The sequence below is a fragment of the Nelumbo nucifera genome, chromosome 2 (genome assembly GCF_055504915.1).
Source record: "Nelumbo nucifera cultivar China Antique chromosome 2, China Antique-T2T, whole genome shotgun sequence".
Classification (NCBI taxonomy): Eukaryota; Viridiplantae; Streptophyta; class Magnoliopsida; order Proteales; family Nelumbonaceae; genus Nelumbo; species Nelumbo nucifera.
Genome location: NC_142650.1, coordinates 18,645,565 through 18,662,735, shown reverse-complemented (window position 1 = coordinate 18,662,735; position 17,171 = coordinate 18,645,565).

Here is a 17,171-nt window from a genome sequence, read left to right as displayed (position 1 = left end):
TGACTAGGCATGGGGCATTATCATTGTTTTACAGCCATAAATGCTTGATCCATCAGCCTAAGGTCAGAATTTGTAGGCTCAAAGTGTGGGTTGTTGACCTTTTGAATGTTTATAGCTCTATAATATCAGAAATCTGTATTGGGCAAATCCATATTTCTCAGTAAATGCTATTGCATTTGGTTAATCTGACGTCACCATTCTGTTAAAAATGGTTTTCAAGATTCCTCAAGATCATTGTTATTTTGGGAGAATGGCAATTCAACCCAGGGTCAGAATTTATAGGCTCAAAGTACATTTGGGGTAGGTGCCAACTCGGAATTGATGCCAATTCACGGGGGGGTATGGGTGCATAGAGTGTGGGTTTTTGACCTTTTGAATGTTTATAGCTTTGCAGTGGGAATCAGAAATCTGCATTGGGCCTGTCTGTACTTCTCCGTATTATTTTTGTGGTGATAGAGAGAGAGCGCTTTGCTATTCTCACCACTAACAACAGAGAATAAGAAAATAAGAGGTGGGTGCTATTGAGATCACATTTATGCTCCACTGAACATGCCCCATGAGCGCTCCACAACACATCTCAACCTTGTATTAGGAACATCTCTATTACGGGAGGTGTTCCCAGTGCACGCTGAGATGTGGATGTGGGGCACACTCTGTGAGGCGTAAATGGGAATGGGATCTGCTCCTCACATATGGGTGCCTCACAAGCACATCCACTATGCATTGGGAACATCTCCTGTGAATAATAACTTATAAGTACATGAGATGTTCCTAATGCATGGTAGGATGTGCGTGTGAGGTGCCCTATGTGAGGAGCAGATCCGATCTCGGCGTAAATGTGACCTCTGTGGTGCCATGGCAAAGAAGAAAAAGAAGCCACAATAAGGTTATGCTATTTGACAGAAAAGGAGATAACAAAAGGAGGTCCTCCTCTTGTTTCATGTGGCATGAGCACCTATTATTGTCCATGCGTTTGAAACTCTCGACGGCTAAAACAACAATGGTAATAATGGCCCGTTTGGGAGGTTGAGTTATATTCACCTAAATTGTTTCAGCTAGGGATGCAAACGGATTGGATTCGAATCAGGGGTATATTTGAATCTGATTTGGCATTGTTTATATCGGATCTGATCAGATCTTATAGGACTCGATCTGAATTCGAATCTTATCGGATCTTCGGATCTGATTTGATCCAAATTATTTTTTTTAAAATTAATAAATTATTAAAATAAAAAATAAAATATGTCAATTTAAAAAAAAAAAAGAAAAAACAAAAAATACAAGTATTTTTAAATTATTTTCATCATATATATACATGTTTTTTCTAAAAAAATAATATAACAAATTTATAAAAATACAATATATTTATAAATAAATAAATAACATATATATGTATTATATATTTATATTTATAAATATATAACACATCGGATCGAATCTTTTTGAATCGTACAAGGTTCGAATCCGATTCGATTTCTGATTGGATCATAGGATCCGATCAGGGGTAATTTGAATTCGACCAAATATGATCGGATCTCCAATTGGATCAGATCAATGATCTGATCCATTTGCACCCCTAGCTTTAGTTGTTCTGAAACATTTTTTATGAACTATTGAAAGAGTTTGAACCGAATAGCCCTTCAAATGTTTGACTGACAATTTATTTGGATTTCTCCATTTTTTCAACAAGCATAGCTTATAGGCTGTTTGTGTGGGGCTACCTTGGAAGGCCAGAAGTTGCTACGAATCAGTTGTTTGCCATTCGAAGGGCTATTACGAATCGGTCGTTTGCCATTTGAAGGGCTATTTGCTTCAGTTGCTTTAAATCTCTTATCTAGAGCACTTCAAAACAACTGAGATGAACATTTAATTAAACCCTCTCAAATGGGCCCTAACCCAAACACCATCTAAGTTAGTCACACACACACATATCTAATATATATATATATATATATATATATATATATATATATATATGTGTGTGTGTGTGTGTGTTAAAGGAAAGTCTTCAAGCTATAACCCCCACCATTCAGACATGTGGCCTTCTCATTTTTCTAGAAAGCTAGACACGTGACATTTTCTAAGAATTTGTTGCTAAAGCCCACAACCCACTACTACCATTCAGACATGTGGCATCCTATTAATTCAAGAAATAGGATTCAAAAAGTAGACAATTTCACTCCTAAACATTCCCAATAGGCAATTATTTATTAGTTGAACACATGTTTATCCATAGTTTATTAAATACAAATGGTGGGACCCATTAAAAGATTACCATAAATCCATGTTTGTTTTTAAATGATTTTTTTCAAAAAGAAAATACTTTATTAATTACAAACTTGATTTAACTTTTAGGAAGCAACCTAATTTAATTTTAAAAATAAATAACTCAAAATAGATTTATTAGATAAATAGTAAATACCAAATAAAGTGGGTTATTGTTTACCAATAAGATCTCATTTAATATCTTAAATCAAATTAAAAAAATATAAATTAATAGTGGGTTTCAAATAAAATAGGTCATAATAGATTGGAAATTACAAAGATGCAAGACCCATATTAGTTTTTTTTTTAAATTTAATTTTTGATAACTAAATAGTATGCTTCAAACTAAATTATACACATATTTAGTTATCCCATACTTAGTACGTGGGTCATTCTCCTAAAATTTTTCCTAAACAATCTCCTCCACTATCCTCAACTTTCTCCTAAGTTATCTCTAATTCAGTAGAGAGTTTCTCTTCTAAATTATCTCTAATTCTTATTTATCTTCTCCTCCACTTTTTATCTACATTTATCTAAAGAAAGTTTGAATTAAAAAAATTAAGAATTATTTAAATATTATAAAAAATTATATAATAACTTTCAAATATTTATTATAAAGACAAAAATAATTATAATTTATTTAATAATATCCATATTATTAATAATTATATATTTTTACAAAATTCATTATGAAATTATGCACAAATAGTATAAATTATGATTTTCTGGATTATTCAATCTAAATGTTATTCAAATAATAAAAATCTAACTTTAAAAATGAAATATTATTTAAATACATCAATAACTAAATATCTTAAAAACTTACTGAATAACTTTCAATTATAATAAATAGATTAAGATTTTAAATATTTAGTTAGATAACTAAATATTTTAAATAACGAAATATTTAACATAACTAGATTTTAAATAGTTAAAATAACAAAATTATGTATTAATAGTACTATAATTTTATGGATTATTAAATTCAACATGTAATTAATATTTTAAAATTTAAATAACGATATTATTGTAAATAACTAATTTCATTTATACCAATTAATAATTATAGAAAATAACTTTCAAAAAAATTATTTTTTATTAATAATAATTTTAGAAACTTAATCTTTATTTATATATATATATATCTATACTAAAATTAATATTTATTGTATTTCAGTAGTTATTTATTGTTTTTGTGATAAATATTTTTTCAGTAATTATGTATAAAGCTATTTTTATTTGTTATTTAATAGAAAACTTTCAATGATTATTGGAGTTTAAACTACTATTATTTAGTTTTTTAAATTTAATTTATTGTGTATTTTCGCTATAAATTTTTAATAATTATTGGAGATTAAACTATTGTTCACGGGTTGGTTTGGTTCAGTCGTAGGTTATTTGGCCAACCAAATCGACCTGGCTAGGTTGGGGATTTGATCAATTTTTGGTTTGGTCAATTGGTTCATAAGATTTAAACTTAAAAAAAAATAAATTTAAAAATTAAGTTTAATTTTAAAAAATTACAATGGTATTATTAAAAAAAATTTAAAATTAAATTTATGATATAAACTATTTTAGCCTAAGAAATGTTGGAGTTTTTCCACTTTCCCATATTAAAAAAATATATTTAAAATATAATATATATATATGTATGTATGTATGTATGTATGTATATGTCATTCGATTTTAGTCAGTTTATAAATGGTCAAAGCAAAATTGATCCAACCCAGTTGGATTGGAAAATTGTTGAACCAAAGGTAACTGGAAATACTAGAAATCAGGTTGGTCAATTTCATTAGTTTGATTCAGAATGGCAACAAGGTGTGTGGGGGGGGGGGGGGGGACAAGAAGCCTCTCCCCATCCCTGCTAATGGGGACAAAGTTATCCCCATCTCCATTTCCATAGGGATCCCCATTCCCTACCCCACGTGGATGTAAATTTCCCCATCTCCATCCCTTCGGGGGGGGGGGGGGGGGAATCATCCCCATCCCTGCCCCATTCGAGGCAGATCCCCACGGGGATCAGGGAAATGGGGAAAATTTCCATATCTAAGTTTGATATAAACAACACTATCTAAAATTAATTATTGTTATTTTTGTATTGTAAAAAATTATTAAAAGTAGTATATAAAATATAAATGATTATTAATTATTATATAAAACAATTGTATACTCTTACATGTTTTTATTGTTTATATTTAACTTAACAAATCACATGCATCTCACGGGTCCCCGCTAGTATTAATTTATGATAATGATTTACATACAATTATACAAAGAGAATTCAGAAGGCAAGAAGTGCAAAACACAAAGTAAGTTTTAGAGTAATTTTTTTTCTTATTTGGCAATGGGCTATACAACAGGCGTAGCCTTCCTCCAAACACCCTAGACCCCCCAACTCGAGTGAAGGCGGTATTCGATCCCAGGTCTCTACTTCCACCAGCCAAAGACTTTGCCAACTGACATCTTCAACCCACTTTACAAGCAGTCTAAAAACCAAACCAAACTTGAAATGTGCTAGTTCAACCCACTTTTGCACGATCTATTTTAGAATTTTAATCTTTAGGTCTGTATGATGGGCCTGGGCCTAACACTATTAGGGTTGGGATAAAGGCTTCAGACAGTTTGAAACTTTGAATTCAACTAAGGCTTAGTTTGGAAAGAGTACAAATACAAATTTGAGAGTGCAAACCTTATATTTTGTATGTATTTATACTGTATATATTTGTACTTGTACTCTTTTCAAACTGAGCCTAATGCCCAACTTGATCCTCACACACAATAAAATAAACTATAAGGGAATTTGACAACATCGTTCGTTTTGTTTAAGAAAACAAAAACAAATGTTACCTCAGATAAATCATATTGTTTTTTCTGACATGACAGTTGTTTTTGTTTTGAAAATCAAAACCATATTATATCGATTCTTATATTTGAATATATTTTTGCATAGCCTAATCTTCTTATCCAATAAGTCAAAATTAATTAGATTGGGCTTGAACAAGTAATCCTTCTTGCAATTATATATATATATATATATATATATTTCCTTGTGGCCTTATATGTACCAAAAATCATCATCTAAACCTTATCATTACAATTATATAGAGTTGGCTACATGAATCCTGTTTAGTCATTCCATTATATTTTTAGATAGTCCAAATTTTAATGAATTTACTTTATCATTTTTTCTTATGTCTACTTCATTGATTTAGTTCGTTATAGGTTATTCGAGTTTAATAATTTCTTCCCTTATTTACCCAAATACTATTTCTTTATGAATCTAAAGATATTTTAATGGGCTTTTTGAGGCCTCAATATGAATAATTATTGGATAAGTTTTATAGATTAATCCCTTGGTAGGCCTCCTGGCTTGAGAGACGAAAAGGAGAATATTTCCTTATTTCTTTTAACTTTGAGTTGACTATTCCTTTTCTATTAGTTAAATTTAATTCCATTCTTGGAAGCATATAATTAAGGCTCAATTTGGAAAGAGTAAATATAAATATATACTCTGTAAATATAATGTTTAAAAATATGGTATATTAGGTTTTATTTGTACACTTCCCAGATTTAAAGGCTCAGTTTGGAAAGAGTACAAATACAAATATGTACAGTACAAATATATACAAAATACAGGGTTTATACTCTACATATTTGTATTTGTATTCCTATATGTATAGTACAAAACCTTGTATTTTATAATTTTAAACCTGGATTTCGAACCTACTCCAATTTGTTACCTTCTCTTTCACAACTTACATTCAGCCTAGACATGTGAAGCTTACTCAAAAGAAGTAATCTTATTAGTGTTCTTGTCATGATAGTGATATCTGCTTATATGTCTTCATAAAACAATGCACCATCTACTCAACTCAACTCAACTCAATTAGGCCTTGTTTCAACAATATGGGGTTGTCTATATGAATCCTATTATTCTTCCATTCCATGCCGATTTCCAAATGGTATCATATCTATTCTTAATAAGGTTATGGGTTTTTAAATAATTTCTTAATACTTCAATCCATGTACATTGGACCTTTCAACTTGCAATAAATCACTTATTTTCATTAGCACTGTTGAAGATATATAGTATCCTCTCCTCATGTACATGACCAATCCATAATGGTCCATATTCTCCCAACTTCCATTTAAGCTCTACCACAATACCCACTTTGGATTAGGCGTGTCAATTGGACTGGATTTGGTTCAATCCGATCCAGTCCAATGTGAGTCCATTATAAATGGACCAGGTCCAATTCACTCCAATGAATATTTTGGATCATTTTGGAGCGGTCCAATTCAATGTCTGAACCGTCCAATCTGTTCAAATTTGTAATTTAAATTGGTTTCAACCCAAGCTCGATTCATTGACACCTATATTCTTATCTTATATCAATGGACCAGATATTGACTTAATCCAATGCAATCCAATATAAATTTATTACAGACGGACTAGATTGAATTCAATGTAATAAATATTTTGGACTGGATTGAACCAATCCAATACGCCTTGTTGGCCCTTCCAAATTGATTTTGGACTGGTCCAGTCCATTGACACCCATTAGTTTGGATTTATCATCCTCTGTTTTTACAACAAAAACTTGGGACAAGATTGCTGTGAATATTATATTATAAAAATATTTTCTTTACCTTATCAAGTAGATTTGCTGCAAAGAGAAATGAAATTCCTGGTTGTATCTTTCTATTATGTAGCTGTTGTTGATCATTCTTCAGTGTCTAAACCGCAAATCCATCATAGCAATCCTGTGTGTATCCATAAAACTGTTTAGATACAATCACATATTCATACTTTGATTGCTGTTTCTGTTTTGAGGTTTATATTTTACATATTCCATTTGTGGACACCAATTTCTGCCACATATTCATACTTTGTTTGTTTCCATAGAAGATATATAAGCCATATGCCGTATACCCAACCTAGCTGGCGCCATGCCTGACTGCACAGAGGAATAAGAAAAATGAGGAGAGAATGGAGTATGGGCGATGCTGCTCTTGATTATAGCCATAGCCATTGATTGATAGAGAAGACCAGAGTTCGGAATCTCTGTTGCACTGGGTGTTGATCAATAGTTCTATCCTCCTGATCTGAGAGAACTTCCAAAAGTTTACTGTTTGATTTCAACCTGCTGCCTGTTTGAACTTCGACTGATGTTTAGCGGAAAAGAATGTACCCAACTGAATTTGGAAAACCATAAAACCATAAAACGTGAAAACCCAACTACTTAAAGATCAGGAAATGAGAGAGAGAGAGACAGAAGACTATTTTATAAGAGAAATGACAATCTCTTAGATGGTGTTTGGAAGCGTGGGCGTTTTTTAGGACCGATTTTTAAGAAAAAACGCCCCTGCTTCTAAGATCTGTTTTTCACAAAAAAAAAACGCTTCTGCCACGTAGGCAGTGAACAACACTATGTTGTTTGGTAAGGTGATTTTCATCACCATTTTTTATGTATGTTCTGACAGGTAAGCACCACATAGGATACACATCAGTCAACCGTTGGGGGAAACGGTCATGCATTGGTGGGGTCCCGATTTACGAGGCATGCCCGATTTTTCAATAAACACCTAAACCAAACATTCATATATATGAGCGTTTGTTGAAACACCTATGTGGATCCGATGTGGCACCATTTTTTTGAAAAACGGCCACGGTTCCAAACATCCCCTAAATTATAAGGAAAAGGCAATTTAAGGATTTGGAAATGTTTAGATAATCACATAAAAGTCGTGTTGAATTTTTTTTTTTTGAAATTAAATGAGGAATGCTAATGGAAGGGGCAATGTTTTGAAATTTAAAAGTTCAAGGAGGTATTTATTGCAAATGAAAGTTCAAGGAGCCAAGTGTCACCACTGGTAAAATATAGGATGGTAATCTGTAATTTACCCATGGCAATACTAGTAAGATATGAACTGAAAACTCTGGCTTTATTTGATGTCAAATGAAGTAACATTATGGTATGAATCAAGAGGCTCAATATTCATGTTGCTAAAGGAGGAAACTTCTGTTGGTGGCCTTCACAAAACTAACCTTTTTGTCCTCTTTGTAAGAAGCACATAATGCAAATTAGAGTGATGAGTGATCACCACAAAAGAAGGTTATTTGCATTTGTGTTAAAGGGTTAAGATCTTGAAGAATTTTAAAATAAGAAAGAGAAAGATTTTTTTAAGCTATGGAAAAAGTAAGGAAACCTTTACAAACTTTGTATATGTTTCCCTACCATTCCCTTCCTTTCCCTACCTTTTCCTTCAAACCAAACATAGCCTAAGAGAAAAAATATAGACAAATTCTTATGAGCGTTTTGAAATTTTTAAAAATTTTCTGATATTTTCATAAAAATTTTAATTTCAAGCCAGTTCAAAATGTTGTGTGAAACTATGATACGTAGATACCTGTACAAGGATGCAGGATACCATGATTTTTAGTGTAAATATCATATTTTTTTTTGGTACACATTAACAACTCAAAGACGTAAGTGGTAATAGCAGTATTCGAATCCACATATCTGCTAGGACTACCCAGCCAACGTACCAATTGACAACCACTCAGTTGGTTGCGGCTTTCCTACACTTGTCAGAAAATAAAACATAATCAGGGGCCTCACCAAACTAACATAAGCTTTTAGGTTGAACATTTTTTTTAGATGGTATCAATGTCTGTTTGACCAAGTGGTCTAGTGTTCCATCGTTGTCACTAGGGGTGGATTCGAGCCGAGCCAAATAGTACTAGGCTCGAGCTCAGCTCAAGACTATTCTACAAGGCTTGAGCTCGAGCTCGAGCTCGGTTCAAGCCAGAACCTTGAGCTCGAGTCAAGAGTTCATAAGCTCGAGCTCGGTTCGGTTTGGCTTGTTTTATATTTTATAAAAATAAAAATTATATATAACTTTTTTTTATTTTATATTTATAAAATTAAGAATTATAATAATTTATAATTATTATTTTCTATAATTTTATTATATATATATATATATATATATATATATATATATATATATATGTATATTTGAGCCAGCTCACGAGCCTCACGAGTCGAGCTCTAGTAGGCTCAAGCTCGGCTCGTTGCCACCCCTACTTGTCACCCCATTTATAGTCAATAATTAAGTATGTGTTTGGTATATCTTCCATTTATTAAATAAACATTTGTACTTGTCTCCAAAATCGAAAATAGTACTTGATAAACTGTTTATGGACAACTAGGTGCCACTAGTTACCACATTAGTGAAACAGTGAATAAACGCTCAAACATTGGGGGAAGCGTTAAAATGAAGTTTTCCAATGGTTGGTGCACACATAAATCAAAACCCACTTTTGTAAATATCAATGTGTATAGATGAACATAATGGAAAAAATGCTGATTTGACAATGACATGGTGGCATTTTGATAAACGTCTATCACGAAACGCTCACGGAACAAAACACACACACTAAATTTAAGCACAAAGCATGGGCGGACCCATGCCTTTCCACATTTCAAGCCCAATGGGCTTTGTTAGGGAGAATATTAAAAAATAAAAACCTATTTAAGGACCTCACCTAACAACTTAAGCTTTTAGGTTAAACAGTTCTTTGAGACTTCTCTATATATATCACCTCTCATTACTTTATCCAAAAGCCTATCCTTCTTGCAAATTTTGTTTCATTATTTGAAATTATTAAAACCAAATCCTTTATTCCATCTGAACACACAAGAAAATCATATAATGCTTTTTCTTCTCTTATTAATAACTCTGATTATCTATGAATGGATGTTCTATGAGCAAACTCTGAAAGCCAATGCTTTATGGCCTAGATATCAGCTAAAATTGGCCATTATCCATTGAAGAAAGGCCTTGGCTAGACGGGGTTTTGGGAGAAATAGGCTAGATATATAGAGGGGCTGGGGCTGCTCTCACTCTCCAACCGACATTATCATACTTCTCAATCCAAAATTTTGCCCTTCCACTAAGCAATGACCCCCAAGCATATGCGCATGAGGCCTAGACCACCATAAATCCAAACTGCTATATATCTAATCCTGATAGGGCAACACAGCGCTGCTGCAGGCTTAATTACAGCTTTGTTCACAGTAAATATATATATCCAGATCATGATTTATACCTTAGAAAATAACTCCAGATCTTATGGGAATACTTTTGTAAGACAAAGCCTTGTTAATTTTTATTTCTGTTCCTACGTGTCCTTCATTTTGTCTCATGTAAATATGCTATCTTTGTTCTCTTACATCAACTTTAGATCCTTTGCATCAAAGTAGATGAATCTCTCTTTAATTATTTTCAAAGAATTATTCAACCTAAAAGCTTAAGTTATTAGGTGAGGTCTTTGAATAGGTTGATATTCTCTAATACTTCCTTTCACACAAAAGCCCATTAGGCTTGGAAGTATGAACATGTACAAGCCCACCCATACCCAAGGTTCAAAGTATCGACACGTATTGGCCCGTATCAATCGATACGTATCGTTCTGGGACCCCTCCGATACGCCCCTATAGTGGGTGTATCGGGGGTCTGACTGGTTCAGGGTGTGGATGAGGCCTAAACTATTTCCCCCGAACCAGTTGCGAAAAAATAAAAAAAAGTGCCAAAAGCTGTATCGATTCGCCCAATACGCCCATACCGGCATATCGGGCGTATCGATATTTTGAACCTTACCCATACATTGTACTGAAACTTAATTAATTATAATGTGAGTAATGAGGATTGAACAATAGACCACTTGGTCAAAGCAGCTCTGATATCATCTCGAAGAACCATTCAACCTAAAAGTATTAGGTGAGGTTCTTGAATAGGTTGACAAATCAGGACTAATTGTTAGAACCATTCTCTAACAATTATCTACATATCCTCTTTCATATATAGTGACAAATCAGGATCATGAAAGTTTGGCAAATATAATTTCAGTGCAGGCATCAACTTGATGCAACCCACCTCCTTTATCTGGCTCTGAGACTGATATGGCCTAAGACAAGCTCACATAAGCTGAGTTGAGTGAGATGAGTCCGCTTAGATGATAATGATGATGAAGAACTAAGTTAACATATAATGACAATAGGAGCAAGTATATATCGACTTTCATCATTTGAGGAACAAGCTATACTTAGTTTATATATATAATAACATCAAGTTATTAAGACAACCTTGACAAAAGAAACTTCGTATAGATGCCTATCTTCTGCTAGGGTCGTTATTAGTGAACAGACAATTTCTCGGTCGAGCTTAGATCTGATCTCCAATGGCGAAACTGTTTTCCCTCACGTAACAACTTCCACTCGTTAAGCCAATGCTGGCGAAGAAACTTCACAGAACATGTCTAGAGTTCTACTCCAACCTTTCCACCCGGATGCAACACATGAGACAGAAACCAACCACGTACCCCAAACCAAACCCAGCTAAGTGTAGTTCATGTGGACTGAATTGCTAGCTGTGAACTGCTTTTTGGAAGTTCTTATGAGATAGCAACCAGAGTGATTCGATCACATGTTAACAAGAAGCGAAACTTCCGGCCTCCTTCATTTTTTGTGTTCGTTCTGGGGGTTTGCCTTGTGAATGGTGAACGAGTCGGTTTCAGTTACCGGAATCAGGACAAACTTAACCGTTTTTCTTTTTGTCTGATCAAATACCTGAGTTTCCGGGAAGGTTCTTTGAGCTCTGGTACAACCTGCTTTCGTTCATATGGAGCTGGGGAATTCAGAGAGAGGACAAAGACAGAGAACCTTTGTTGACGGTCTTTGTCTGGACGAGGAGTTCTGGTCCTTCTGGAAAGGATCGTGAGGCCGTGGATGGAACAGTTCGCATTAATTATGACGTGTGGAGAACACACACACACAGTACTCCACAAGTGCAACCAGCAATTAATCAGTGTCCACATAAAACAAGAAGAGAATCTGATAGCGAAGCGATTGTTATTGTGGTATTAAATCACTGACGACAAAAGGTGGTTCCTTCTCACCGTACTTAGAAGTACGATTTGTCATGTACTTAGTGCTGGCTTACAAAATTGGGATTATTCAAAGAGTATTAATTACCATTTTGTCTCGTTTTGTTTTATGGCTATGAATTGGCTCACTTGGTCCAACCACTGGAAAATATCTAACCGGCTAGAGGGTGGAGGCCATTTGGGTCACACACATATCTATTCCTTTGGTCAACTCAAATTGAAGACTAATTTGTGAACCACATCTATGGATAGCAACATTGATACATTAAGTTAGGACTAACCTTCGCTAGTCCACCACCTTCATTGGATGAACAATCACTGATGATGACTGATGTTATTGAAGAGAGAGAGATGACCAATAAGAGTGTCTATGGACCGGTTTTGGATTGCACCCAAAATCAATTTGGACGGATTGGATGGATCAATAAGGCATATCGGATTGGATCAATTCAGTCTAAAATATTTATTAGATTAGATTGGATGTGGTCCATTTGTAATAAATTTATATTAGATTGGGTTGGATTAAATTAATATGTGGTCTATTGATATAAGATAAGAATATAGATATCAATGGACTAGGTTTGGGTTGAAATCTTTCTAAATTAAAATGAATTTGAACAGATTGGATGGTCCAGACATTGAATTGGACCAGTCTAAAATGGTCCAAGATATTCATTCGATTGGATTGAACCTGGTCCATTTGTAATGGATTTACATTGAACTGGATTTGATTGGACCAAATCCGGTTCAATTGACACCCCTAATCACCAATACCTTATCTTAAACCATTGTAGACTGTAGACCTAGTATTTAATTTTTCAAAACTTGAATGTCATAAATGAACAACGTAGATTAATTGTTTTTTTTTTTTTTGTAGAAAGTTGGAATTATGAACTTAGGAAGCTGTTTCAAACCTAGCATTCATCAAAGGTAAGTTTAGGATTGGATTTGAAATGTTATAACTTATAACTTTGTCACCCAGAAAATTAGAGCAGTAAAAGAAGCGATTTATTACAAATGAAAGGGGTTAAAAGAGCTAAAGAAAAAAAAAGATATAAATAAAAATAGTAAAAATTTATTTAATCATTAATAATTTAATAATGAATATAACTCTAAATATAATGAATTGACAAAACAAAATTCACATAACGAACCCCATATAATGGGATAAGGCATGGATGATGATGAAAGACAAGTGTAAACAATGGAATATAGCTTTGAAACCAACAAGTATAATTATACAAGATGACGATGTACAATCTGGTCGGTCTCAGCTGTCAATGACCTTACCTCTGAATCGAGTAGCGGGGACCTGAAACGTAGGAGATGAAGAAGCTCCGGGGAGAACCCGGTGTAAAGGCTCCGAAGCTTAAGTTAGAATCTTTCAAAGGCAAGATAAACCAGATAGCGCAAGGTTTGCATACCTCCTTTTGGGGGGTGGAGCGCCTTTTATAACCACCTAGCGCACTCACTCCTAGACTCTTGTCAGGTCGGGAATCAGTATTTTCGTGCTTCTGCCAGTCTAGGCGCCATCGCCTCTGCTGGGGCAGAACCGTTGCTGCTCCTTTTGTCGGAGCCGTCTCTGTAACTGGAGGCAGTGGTGACAGGTGATGGTGGCAGGTGGCCGTTGGAAATGCGGCCGTCAAGCGTCAGATCCCAAGTTAGTCAGTGCGCCGCCCTTGGATACGGACTCCTTCGGTGTCAAGTACGACGTGGTTCGTCCAGTTCAATGCTCCGGAAGCGAAGTGCCTGGAGTGGTGCGTAAGGCAAAGTCTCGAGTTTTGGAGAAGGGGAGGCCCCGAATTGTCATAAGACGGGCCCGTTCGGGTCTTTGCTTTGTGTGACGGGGTCAAAAGGGAGAGTTCGGGCTCCTTGCAGGGAGTCCGATCACTAAGTAGGGAGTTTGGGCCTCTTGCTAGGGAGTTCGAACTCTAGGTAGGGAGCTCGGGCACTAAGTAGGGAGCTTGGGCCTCTTGCTAGGGAGTTCGAGCTCTAAGTAGGGAGCTCGGGCCTCTTGCTAGGGAGTTCGAGCTCTAAGTAGGGAGCTCGGGCCTCTTGCTAGGGAGTTCGAGCTCTAAGTAGGGAGCTCGGGCCTGCTGGTCCCTTCCCTTTGGCGTTTGTACCCTCGGTATGCTGTCTTGAGTTCCGAGCTGCTTGCCTTTTTTGCCACGTGCCATGATTTGCGAGGTCGGGCCAAATCTTCCTTCATCAATTGCCCCCCACTCCTTGTGCTAAGGTCTTGCCCTGGCGCGGGGAGTTCGCAAGGTGTCAGGTAGATTTGTCCTGCACTCTGAACCTTGGTTTTGCGGGCGCGAGGTGCGTTTGTCAGGGTTTCTTCGAGCGTCCATTTATGCGGGAAGCGTGTTGGCCTGTCTAAATGTTGCTAGATGTGGCGGTGCGCGCGCTTTGCTTTGAAATTTCAAAAAAAGGGGGGCGCGCCACTTGGGGGCGCGAAAGCGGGCGCTTTTTCAAATTTGAAAGAGACGTGCCGCTGCCGTCTTTTCTGAGACGTGCGCTGACGTTCCATCAGTTTCGAAAAGATGCGCGCCGGCGCTGTTAGTTTCAGAAAGACGTGCGCCAATCACGTCTCGGTTTCGGGCGACGTGCGGTCAGGGCGGTCGTAGGCCGTCAGATTGGCTTTGATCTGAGTCGTTGCCTTATGGTCACTGTGTGCATAAATAGCGCGGGGGGGGGGGGACCCCGGTTCGTTGTCGCTTTTGTATCTCTCGAGCTCGCGTCTGAGTTTCAGCTCGCATCCAGTTCGCGTCCAAGTTTTTTTTCAGTTCGCGCTCAAGGTCTTCCGTTCGTCCGAGCTCCTGTGGTCTACAGCTTTCGTCCGGGTGAGTACTTTCCTGGTCTACTCCCAATGTCTAGCTCGGATGGCTCAGATAGTCATTTCAGCGGGTCAGACGCAGGTTCTACGAACCAAGTTGCATCCCCCGATAGCCTTAGCGAGCCAGAGATAGAGCTCGAGGAAGAGTTCGAGCCTGTAGGCCGTGAAGCTTCGGGTAGTTTGGCGTCCACCTCTTGCCGGGGTCGGATGTTAGACAAGTTCGGCCCTTCGACCATGACGCCCGAGGGGCTCCAATCCCTCATTACTTAATATAACTTGCCCGAGGAGTATGCTTATTTCATACCATCGGGTAGCTTTCCTTGGGAACATGGTCCTGATGAGATCATAATATTCCGGGAGCAGCTCGCCGCGGGGATGCGATTGCCTTTCCACCCCCTCTTCGTCGAAGTCCTGAACCACTTCGGCGTGACAGTCGGCCAGCTTCACCCGAACTCTATTCGGAACTTGGTGGGGACAATCTCCCTTTTCTGTGACGAGAGCTTTCCGTTGGACTTGGAGATTTTTTCTTCAATCTTGATGCTCAAGAAGCAAGCGGGTCCTCTCCCCGGCCGCAGGCGGGCTTACTACCTGTCTCCTCGCCCGGGTTTTAAGCTTTTACACGAGCTCCCCAACAAGGTCCCAGCATGGAAGCGAGACTATTTCGGGGTGCGAAGTGTGCTGGGGTGGCCTTTTCAGACCGGGTGGGGAATGGCCGCTCCCGACTCCGGGGTTACGCTTGACAAGGAGACGGCGAAGGGCCTCCGGCAATGGGCGCGGCTTGGGCTAAAGTGTGAACAGTATCTGACGGAGGCCAAGCTCATTGCGGCCGGCCTTAGCTCGGGTAGGTCCTTCACTTAGAGACTCTTATCTTGTCGTTTTTCTTGCTTTTTACTGATGGCGAACCTCTTTTCGCAGGTGTGATGGATTCGCGAGGGACCTGAGGTGGACACTTGTTTCAAGGTATGAAGAGGAGAAAGCGGGTTGCCAAGCGAACTCGCACCGAGGTGCCTCAGGATGCGGAGCCCAAGGTGCCGGGCTACCATCCAGAAGATCCGCACAGGGGGCCCGAGATGGTCCCTCCGATGCAGGAGCCAGCGGGGGGCCCTTTTGCTGAGACTACATACACGGGGGCTCCTGCTTACTCCGGGTCTGCTCATATGCGAGCTGGTCCCTCAGGAGCGTGTTGACGCCGACCTACGCTCTTCAAAAGAGTAAAGAGGCCATCTTCCCCGAGGAGGTCGCGGCATGGACTGATCTCCCTCTGCATCAAGTGGCCTGCCGTGCCGTTACCCACGCTATGGTGGTAAGTGTTCTCCTTTTTTAGCTCTTTGGCTTTTGTTTTGTTGGTTCTTTTGATCATTCGGTCTCTCTTTTGGCAGGTAAATTCTTCCATTCACGCCTTGGCGGCTCAGGTGGAGAGGAGCTCGAGGTAGGCGCGAGCTGCCGAAGAGGCTCGTCGTGTGGCCGAGGAAGCCGCTCGTGCTGCTGAAGAGACTGCTCGTGCTGCTGAAGAGACTACACGTGCTGCCGAAGAGACTGCTCGTTTTTCCCGGATTAGGCAGGTGAGGTCTCAGAGGGATGCCGAGGCCATGGGAGTGGTGGTGAAGCACATGGCGGACTTGAGGTTGGATCTGCAGCATCAGGTCGAGTATCTTCAGGAGCACATGGCGGACTTGTAACGGATTGGATTTTAAGAATTTTTGAGAATCCAAACCTTCTCCACATATGAAAATGTAAAACCCTCCCCACATTCAACAATAGGGTAGGTTGGATTTAGAACTCGTATCTAATTTTTTATTTTCTTGTTATATATAAGCAATAAATAAGTAAAATAACATAAACAAATAACAAGATTTACAATTATTTGATTAAAATATGTAAAAGATAGATAATCTATCAATTATCCTCCACATAAAATTCAAAATATTATTAAACTTAACACCTAATACATAAAGCTTATATGCATTCCAACAATATGTGGGTCAGGGAGGGTTGGGTTTAGCCTAATACCGTACCCTACCCATATTCGTATGGTTTGTAGAATCCTAAAATTTGTCCCTACACCAAAACCCGTCCTTCAAGAAAAAAAAACCCACCCCGTCAGGGAGGTTAGGGGTA